At 37.3% G+C, this 9,788-nt stretch overlaps 1 long non-coding RNA gene across 1 annotated transcript in view; it reads left to right on the top strand.

The window, feature by feature from the left end:
* Window positions 1-9,622, top strand: part of LOC128248859 (uncharacterized) — a 64,410-nt gene extending 54,788 nt beyond the window's left edge. Inside the window, exon 2 of the long non-coding RNA XR_008264984.1 lies at window positions 9,475-9,622. This is a non-coding gene — a long non-coding RNA (uncharacterized LOC128248859). The remainder of the gene's footprint in view (window positions 1-9,474) is intronic.
* Window positions 9,623-9,788: the final 166 nt, after the last annotated feature.

Raw genomic sequence — 9,788 nt, 5'->3', positions numbered from 1 at the left:
TATATATGTATGTATATATATATATATGTATATACATATATATGTATATATATATATATATATAAATAGATAGATAGACAGATAGATAGATAGATAGATAGATAGATAGATAGATAGATAGATAGACAGACAGACAGATAGATAGATAGATAGATAGATAGATAGATAGATAGATAGATAGATAGATAGATAGATGGATGGATAATGAGGACAATGAAGAATTTGAATATTCAAACTTTATGTTTATTCTCAGTTAGTTTATTCATAATAATTGTCCAATACCTGTTTCGATCACATTAACTGCATATTTTTGCTTATTTATATGCAGCAATAAGTGTATTATTAGTACGATCTCTTCAGGGTATATAAGAAACACATGTTGGACAATTATTATGAATAAACTAACTGGAAATAAACATAATGTTTGAATGTCCAAATGTCCAATGTCTGTGAGATTTAAACCAACCATTTGCAATGATTGACCCTGTGCCTTATTTATAGCCATTGCAAAGGGGAGTTTGACAGGAAATTGAAGCCGCTTAAACTTGTAGATCGTATTGGAGGAAGGGAAGGACATTGGAGTTATAAGAACATCTTGACCAGCGGCCGGTCCATTCAAGATGATTGCTTGTAAAACTCGGGAGTATAAATTTTGATTATCATGCACGTGATGTTACACATTATTGGAGCATCCTAATTCCGCAGCAGCATGATGGGCGCCCCTCCTCAGAACTTTCCAGGAAGTAATTCCTCCCTTCCTGAACTTTCCAGGAAGTAATTCCTCCCCTCCTGAACTTTCCAGGAAGTAATTCCTCGCCTCCGGAACATTCCAGGAAGTAATTCCTCTCATTCCTACCCTTCCTTAGAACTTTCCAGGAAATAACTCCTCACCTTCATTCCCTTCCTTGAAACTTTACAGGAAGTAATTCCTTCTCCTCCGCCTCAGAACTTTCCGTGCAGTAATTCCTCCCCTCCTCCAAATCCTTGGAACTTTCCAGGAAGAAATTACCCTTCATCGGAACTTTCCATGAAGTATTACCTCCACCTCGGAACTTACCAGGGAGTACTTCATCCAGTTCTTTGGAACTTTCCAGGAAGTAATTCGCGACTACTCCTCGGAATTCTCCATGAAGTAATTCGCAGCCCCTCCTCGGATCTTTCCATGAAGTAGTTCGCCCCTCTACGGAACTATAGAGGAAGTAGCTCATCTTCGAAATTTTCTAAAAAGTACCATACTCGGAACTTTCCTGACATCACTACAACTCGGAAATTTACAGGAAATCATCGGAATTTTCCAGGAAGTCACATCCTCGGAAGGGAAGGAATGCTTAACATTCCAAACAGAGGGATTTAAGGAGGGAAGGGAAGAACAGGGAGAAAGGAATGTTCAATATTCCACAAAGGGGGATTTGAGGGAAGAAGGTGAGGAAAGAATATTCAACATTCCAGAGAGGAAAAATTGAGGGGAAGGGAAGGAAGAAATTTCAACATTCCAGAGAGGGGGATATGAGGGGGAAAGGAGTGGAAAGAGAGGAAGTAACGTTCAACATTCCAGAGAAAGAGTTTGAGGGGGGAAGGTAGGAAGGAGAGAAAGGAATGTTCAACATTCCAGAGAAGGGGATATGAGGGGGAAGGAGAGTAAGGGGAGGGAGGAATGTTCAACATTTCAGAGAGGGGATTAGAGGGTGTAGGGGTGGAAGGGGAGGAAGGAAGGTTCAACATTCCAGAGAGGGGGATTTCAGGGGAAATGGGAAGAAGGGGAGGAAGGAATGTTCAACATTCCAGAGAGGGGGATTTGAGTGAGAAGGGGAGGAAGGGGAGGAAAGAATGCTCAACATTCCAGAGAGGGGGATTTGAGTGGGAAGAAGGAGGAAGGGGAGGATGGAATTCTCAACATTCCAGAGAGGTGGATTTGAGGGTGAAGGGGAGGAAGGTGTGGAAGGAATATTCAACATTCAAGAGCCTCGTTTTCATTCCAGAGCCTCGTTTTTATTCCAGTGCCTCGTTTTCATTCCAGAGCCTCGTTTTCGTTCCAGAGCCTTGTTTTCAATCCGCAGCCTCGTTTTCATTCCAGAGCCTCGTTTTCATTCCCGAGCCTCGTTTTCTTTCCAAAGCCCCGTTTTCATTCGAGAGCCTCGTTTTCATTCCAGAGCCTCGTTTTCAATCCAGAGCCTCGTTTTCATTCCAGAACCTCGTTTTCAATCCATTTTCCCAGCTATTTTTCATGCGAATCCACCCAGACATTTGGCCGTGAACCTCGAGACAAGAAAGAATACAACGGTCGCCCATGTTCAGTTTATATTATAGATATATATATATATATATATATATACTACAGGCTTCTTTCAGTTTCCATCTACTAAATCCACTCACAAGGCTTTGGTCAAACCAGAGCTAAGGTAGAAGACACTTGTCCCAGGTGCCACACAGTGGAACTGAACCCAGAACTATATAGTTGGGAAGCAAGCTTCTTACCATGCAGCTAAACCTGTGTCTATCAACACAGCTATGCCTGCACTTATACATGAAAAATAAAATGAACAAGATGAATATGGTGTGTGTGGGTACCTTTGATCATACATAGGTTTGTGCTCAATCACAGATAACCCGGGGTTAGAACCAAAATGAAAATAACAACAAATGAGATTATGCAAAGAGATTTGATCAGTGAAAGCAAAATATTCATTAATGGATTAATAGTTATGTTTATATGAAAAATAGATTAAGTTTGTTTGAGTAAGATGGTTTCCTTGTTAGAGCGATTTCTTTTACAGGAAGACCAGATAGTTACTGATTTAGAACAAGAGATTTAAAACCAAGATACTGTATGATGATTTGTAAGGGAAATAACATTTGCTGAGTGGAATATAATTTGTCTAAAAGAATCATCACTATAAACTTCATCATCATCATCAGCAGCAGCAGCAATATTGTTGTTGTTCTTGCCATCATAATCATCCTCATCATTATCATTATCACCACCATCATCATGCCCATTCTTACACTCTTCCTCCTCGTTCTCTTCCTCCTCCTTTTCTTCCTTATCCTCTTCCACCTTATCATCATCACCACTATCATCATCATCATCATCAACATCATTAGCATAAAAAAACCCTCAATTTTGTCATCATTGATGTTGGCATCATCCTCCCTATTACCATCAACATCATCGCCATCATCATCATCATCATCATCATCCTTATCATCATCAACTGACTGCAGTAGCAGATAGCTTCAGCCTTCATCTACCCATGGCAGGTGTCATTTTGTGGTCCCATGGTCAAGTGGCTATCCTTGGATATTTGTTGGATTTGAAACTCTAGATGAAACTTGAACTGAGAACAAGAAAGTGGCAGAACATATATTGCAAGGCATCTCATACAACCCTCAAATGATTTTGCCAGACTGCAACCATTCACTGGTTCCTTATTTATTAATCCCAAACAGATAAATGGCAAAGTTAACTGCAGCTGGATTTGAACTCAGAATGAACACTGCAAAGTACTTTATTCAGTACTCTAATGGCTCTTCTAATTCACTCTATTAACTCTTTAGCATTTACATTATCCTGTCAAATGTAATAATTACATAAAATCAAATATGACCCATTCTATGACTTTCTGGAGCAATCTCTTAAACATGCAGATGTCCTTTTATCACAGAACCATTCAACAAACCAACAAGAAGAACTTGACCTTCTAGAAAATGCAGTTAAATCTCCCCCAAACTCAAAATATATTCCAAGAATTGAAAATTTTTCACTGACATATTTCCACTAAGCTTCAGCTTATCGGATTTTATTTAGATATATTCAGTGAAGGGCATTTTCCAAGTGAACTGGATAATAGAGCAGTACTGGAACAAACTTCTATCCACGCATTGCCATTACTGTATCCCTTTTGTTTTTTTTTTGCTGGTTCCACATACAAAGCACCTGTGCCATTTACAAAGCACCTGTGCCGGCGTCATGAAAAACACCTGTGCTGGAGCCATCTAAAAAGCACCTGTCCTGGTGCCACATAAAAAGCACCAGTGCCATGTAAAAAGCATGCAGTTCACTTTGTGAAGTGGTTGGTGTTAAGAAGGACATCCAGCCATAGAAGCCAATCCAAAAACACGACCTGAGCCTAGTGCAGTTCTCCTGCTTGCCAGCTATAGCCAAACTTCCAACCCATGCCAGCATGGAAAACAGACATTATATGACGATAATGATTGTGAGATGAAGTGTTATATTCATGAAAACAAGACATCACCCTGTCCACAAATCAAACCCACGTTTGCACGATTGTGAGTGCAGCAACTTAACCACTAGACCCACTTACCTCCCCCTCATCCTAAGGTACCAGACAGTGGTGTTAAATTCTGTTGGTTACAACGACAAGGGTTCCAGTTGATCCAATTCACAGAACAGACTGCTCATGAAATTAATGTGCAAGTGGTTGAGCACGACACAGACACGCATGCCCTTAATATAGTTCTCAGGAAGATTCAGCATGACACAGAATATGACAAGGTTGGCCCTTTGAATTGCAGGTACAACTCGTTTCTGCCAGCTGAGTGGACTGGAGCAGTTTGAAATAAAATGCCTTGCTCAAGGACACAATGCATTGCTGGGAACTGAACTCACAACCTTACAATTATGAGCTGAATACTCCTAACCCTTTAGCCACATGCCTTCACAGATTAAGTCTGCTCCACGAGTAGACTGTGACAGTATTTGTACTTACCTGTCCTTGTTCTTGTGGCACTATTTACCCAGGGTAGATTGAGCTGGCTCTGACTAATGAGTTCACTATGTCCCTCATGAATGCTGACCACATTTAAAAGTCAGCCCTAACATTCCAGCAGACAAAGTAATGCTTCTGCCTAAAACCCCAAAATCCAGCTTGCATATTTAACAAATACCCCACTGAGAGAGCAAGTACATCAGATAGCACAGATACTGTAGCATTAGACATCGTTCATTGTTGGGGTGCAGAGTTCATGCTTGGAGTTTCAGTAGGGATATAAGTTCACATTTGGTCCCTTGTCACATGTATATCCACTTCGGTTTAGTGTGATCCATAGCAGCTCATCTTACTGTTGATTGTCAACAATTGCAGAGATTTCAGTGATCAAGTCATTGTCAATTATCAGAGCAGACATAGCCTGGATTTGGCAGGATTTGAACTCAGAATACAAACCCTAAAAGACTGAAAGATAAATTTGTCCTCAATGAGATTTGAACTTAGCATGCACCGAGTTGGAACAAATATTGCATGGCTTTCTATCTAATAATCTAATGACTGCCAATTCCCAACGTTGGTAAGAAAAATATAATGTTAAGTGGAATATTATTTGTTTAGATGAATAGTATCGGAGTCTCAAAACTATTAAATGTTCAGCACAACATAATACAATTCAAACAAAAATGTTCTTTCTCCTTGTCTAATATTACCCAGAATGCCAAGTTGCAAGAGCTGGAAGCCATTTTGAAAATGTTCAATATTTAAAAGTAATGTAACGATACATAGAAAGTGAGTTATTGCATTAGACTAATCACAGAATCATGTAGACTTTCTCTGATAATCGTTTCTTTATATATTTACTTTCCTATTATGCAAAAAAAAAAAAAGAGAAAGAAACTTAGAGTTAAATTAGAGTTTGTGTCTTTTGTTTATTTTGACAAAAATGAACAGTTATCTTATTTTTATATTTTATTGTTTTTTTTTTTTAACCAGTAATTAATTTAACATAAACTATTGTTGCTGAACTGTGAGATTGTCTTTTATGAATATATTGCTTCTTTTTTTTTAATGACACTATCACTTTACTTAGTATATTAGGTTACTGTTGTTATAAAATGATTCATTTATTAAGAGGTAGCAAGGCTAAATGTTTAAGAAGTTTGCTTTGCAGTAATGAAGTCCTGAGTTCAATCCCATGGCATGGAATCTTGAGTAAATATTTTTATGGTAAACATAACCTCAGGCAGTGTTTCCTCTGAGCTGTGCACTTGTGCATGTCCATGCATACCCGTATGTTGTCCAAGCAGCATGCAAGAATAAAAAAATATATGTGCACACTAGGTTATCAAGATCAAATAAGATGTTTTTCATTGAAGATCTTTACTCTTATGCTTGTGTACATGCTCATAGTTTGCAAAGAAACACAAAATTTTCACTCAAGCAAATTTCTGCCACATTCCTAATGCTAAAAATAAATGGGAACATTGACCACTGTTCAACCGTAGCATCATGAGTAAAACTAGGTGGAAAGGAAATGTAGAAAAGCTGGTTGGCATTCAAAGGTCTACCTTTCTCACACTGTATGTATAGCTGACTCAACCTGAGAATTATTCTTTTCTACTCTCGGCACAAGGCCTGAAATTTGGGGAGACGGGGCTTGTCAATTAGATTGACTCCAGTACACAACTGGTACTTGATGTATCGACTCTGAAAGAATAAAAGGCACAGTCGACCTCTGTGGAATTTGAACTCAGAGCATAAAGACAGATGAAATACCACTAAGCATTTAGCCCAGCATGCTAACATTTCTGCCAACTTGCTGCCTTTAACTTGAGAATTATGATCTTACAAGCACCCATAAATGTGAAAGTGCATGGCTCAGAGGTTAGAGCTTTGGACTAACAATCATGAGGGAGTAAGTTTGATTCCTAGACTGGGCTGTATGTTGTGTTCTTGAGCAAGACACTTTATTTCATATTGCTTCAGTTCACTCAGCTGTAGAAATGAGTTGCGATGTCATTGGTGCCAAGCTGTATCGGCCTTTGTCTTTCTCTTAGATAACATCGGTGGCATGGTGAGGGAAGTTTGGTATGCAAGGGCGACTGCTGGTCTTCCATAAACAACCTTGCCTGGACATGTGCCTCAGAGGGTAACTTTTTAGGTGCAATCCTATGGTCATTCATGATTGAAGGGAATCTTTACCTTTTTTCCATATATGTGGAACATTCAGCCACTTCTATGTTAATTCAATTAGCAAGTAATTCAGTTAAGAAAACAACTGAATAGTCATCATAAAAACTCAAGGAGATCCATTTACCACAATACATATCCATATTAATTGGTAGTAGGGATACCATATTTCGTTTTGCAAACCATGATAAACTACCAAGTATATTAAAGGTTTATAAATCAATATTGTATCCTACTTTGTGTTAGTAGTGCATTGTTTTCCATTTTTTAAGTGTATTTCTACAGATTTTCTATGGAATTTAGACAGCATTGAAAGTTATGAGGTCTTGTTTACAAATACATCTATGTAAACAATGTAGAGATACATGTAATACATACAGTAATCCCTTGACTATCACAGATGTTACATTCCCAAACCCCCCACGATAGGTGAAAATTCAGGAAGTAGAAACAGTACTGTACTGTATATGTTTTTTTTTTTATTTTTGTAATTTGTATATATTTATTCCATTATAAATGCAAAACAACACCAATGAGAAATCAACGTAAGCTTAGGTAATAAACTGCGATAGGTGAACCATGGTAGGGCAAGGGATTACTGTGTATATATATCTAGATATATATAAAAAAAAATATATATATATATATATATATATATATATATATATATATATATATATATATATATTGAAAAAGGAAAAAAATGACTTCACTGGTAGTTCTAATTAATTTAACTTTCTTATATTAACTTATAATATAAGTTAATTTTACAGTTTGGTTTGTAGATCTAGTAAGTTCTTTGTTAACTTTTCTGGAGAACTTTTTTCACATTCGTCAGTTGAAATTGTTAAACTGATTTTCAGGTTGTGTTGTGCTGTGTGATTCTATATATAAGAGATTCAGGCATGTTTGGGGTGGGATTGAGGTTTGTTAATAATAAGTGTGAGAGTGAAGGAATGTTGATGAATCAGAGCTGAAAGAAAATAGTGAATGGTAAAAGCAAGATAATTGATCGAGGGTGGAAGTGGGAGGTGATGGGGTGATTAGAGAGTGTTTTATATGAAAGTGTCCTCCTGTTGGTTCCATTTGAATAGTTGACTTTTGGTGGAAAATATAACGGTCAGATTTCCTTTTTAAAATATATCTAACTGTACCAAGAATTTCACGCATTTTCCAATACATGTGTGTGTGTGTGTGTGTGTGCGTGCGTGTGGAAAGAAGCAGTGTATTCCCACATAGGAAAAAGTATAGGAGAATTTGTTTTGGGGTTTGAAAATGCACCTGAATCTCAAAATATGGAATTGTTTTTAAATTTTAGAAGTGGCTGTGTGGTAAGTAGCTTGCTTACGAACCACATGGTTCCAGGTTCAGTCCCACTGCGTGGCACCTTGGGCAAGTGTCTTCTACTATAGCCTCGGGCCGACCAAAGCCTTGTGAGTGGATTTGGTAGACGGAAACTGAAAGAAGCCCGTCGTATATATGCATATATATATATATATATGTTTGAGCGTGTGTATGTTTGTGTGTCTGTGTTTGTCCTCCCAACATCGATTGACAACCGATGCTGGTGTGTTTACGTCCCCATAACTTAGCAGGTCAGCAAAAGAGACCGATAGAATAAGTACTAAGCTTACAAAGAATAAGTCCTGGGGTCGATATGTTCGACGAAAGGCGGTGCTCCAGCATGGCCGCAGTCAAATGACTGAAACAAGTAAAAGAGTATACCAAACCGATTTCGACAATTTTTTGCTTGTCAATGGTACAAGTATATAAATAAAGAAGAGTTTAAAGTTACAAGGTAAAAACTGGACAAACATGTCTAAACAATCAAATTTTCAAATGTTCACAGAAATTTCATTGAGTTTCACAGAGATAGATAGTAATGGCGAAGATCATAACAAATCTACCTTATTGAAAGTTCAGTGATACTGAGTTTTCAATAATGTACATATGTATGTATGTATGTATGTATGTATGTATGTATGTATCTATCTACTAATCTACATATATATATTTGTATATACATAAATATTGAACAATAAGAATAAGTGCTCAACACTGCATTGGTGGATAGAATTTTTTTATTTGTGTATTAAGGCTACCATTGGTTTCATGTTATGAAAAAATATTTTAATATCCTAACAATTTTTCAAGCCAATCATATAGAGGAATGCTGAAAAGTTCCTGGCATTGAATAAAAGAAAATACAGAAGGATCAGTTAATTATTCTCCTCTCAGATTCACTCTTATTGTAGTGATCCTTCAGTTTTCTCAGTCCTGTAAAAGCACTCAGGAGGTTGAACCTCCAACCAAGCTTTTCATGATACCCTTAAAACCAGGAACTTTCCAGCACCCCTCATACATACAAACATACATACATACATACATACATACATACATATATAAATATCAACTAGATTGTAGCTTGTATGTATGCATGTATATATGTATGTATGTATGTATGTATGTATGTGTGGGGGGGTAGATAGATAGATAAATAGATAGATAGATAGATAGATAGAAAGAAAGAAAGATAGATAGATAGATAGTTAGATAGATAGATAGATATGTTTTTATTATAGCCACACAGGGCTGAACACAGAAATTGGACGAAATACAAGCGTAGAGTTTTTCATTTTCGAGGTGGGCTGGGTGGGACACACAAAGAAAAGTCAAATCAATAGGGATTGTAATCGTTGGGGTGTGTGGTGTACAAAAATTATAAATCTTCCCAAAAACGGGAATAAATATTGTTTACAGTTTAGGTGTATCCTTGGAGTGAAAAACCTACAAAAAAGCACCAAGGTCACCTCAGGCAGTTCAAAATGTACATAAAAGTAAGTACCTTTTCTCTCGTTTTCTCTTTTTGTT

The sequence above is a fragment of the Octopus bimaculoides genome, chromosome 10 (assembly GCF_001194135.2).
Source record: "Octopus bimaculoides isolate UCB-OBI-ISO-001 chromosome 10, ASM119413v2, whole genome shotgun sequence".
NCBI lineage: Eukaryota > Metazoa > Mollusca > Cephalopoda > Octopoda > Octopodidae > Octopus > Octopus bimaculoides.
This window is presented reverse-complemented; position numbering and strand designations above follow the sequence as displayed.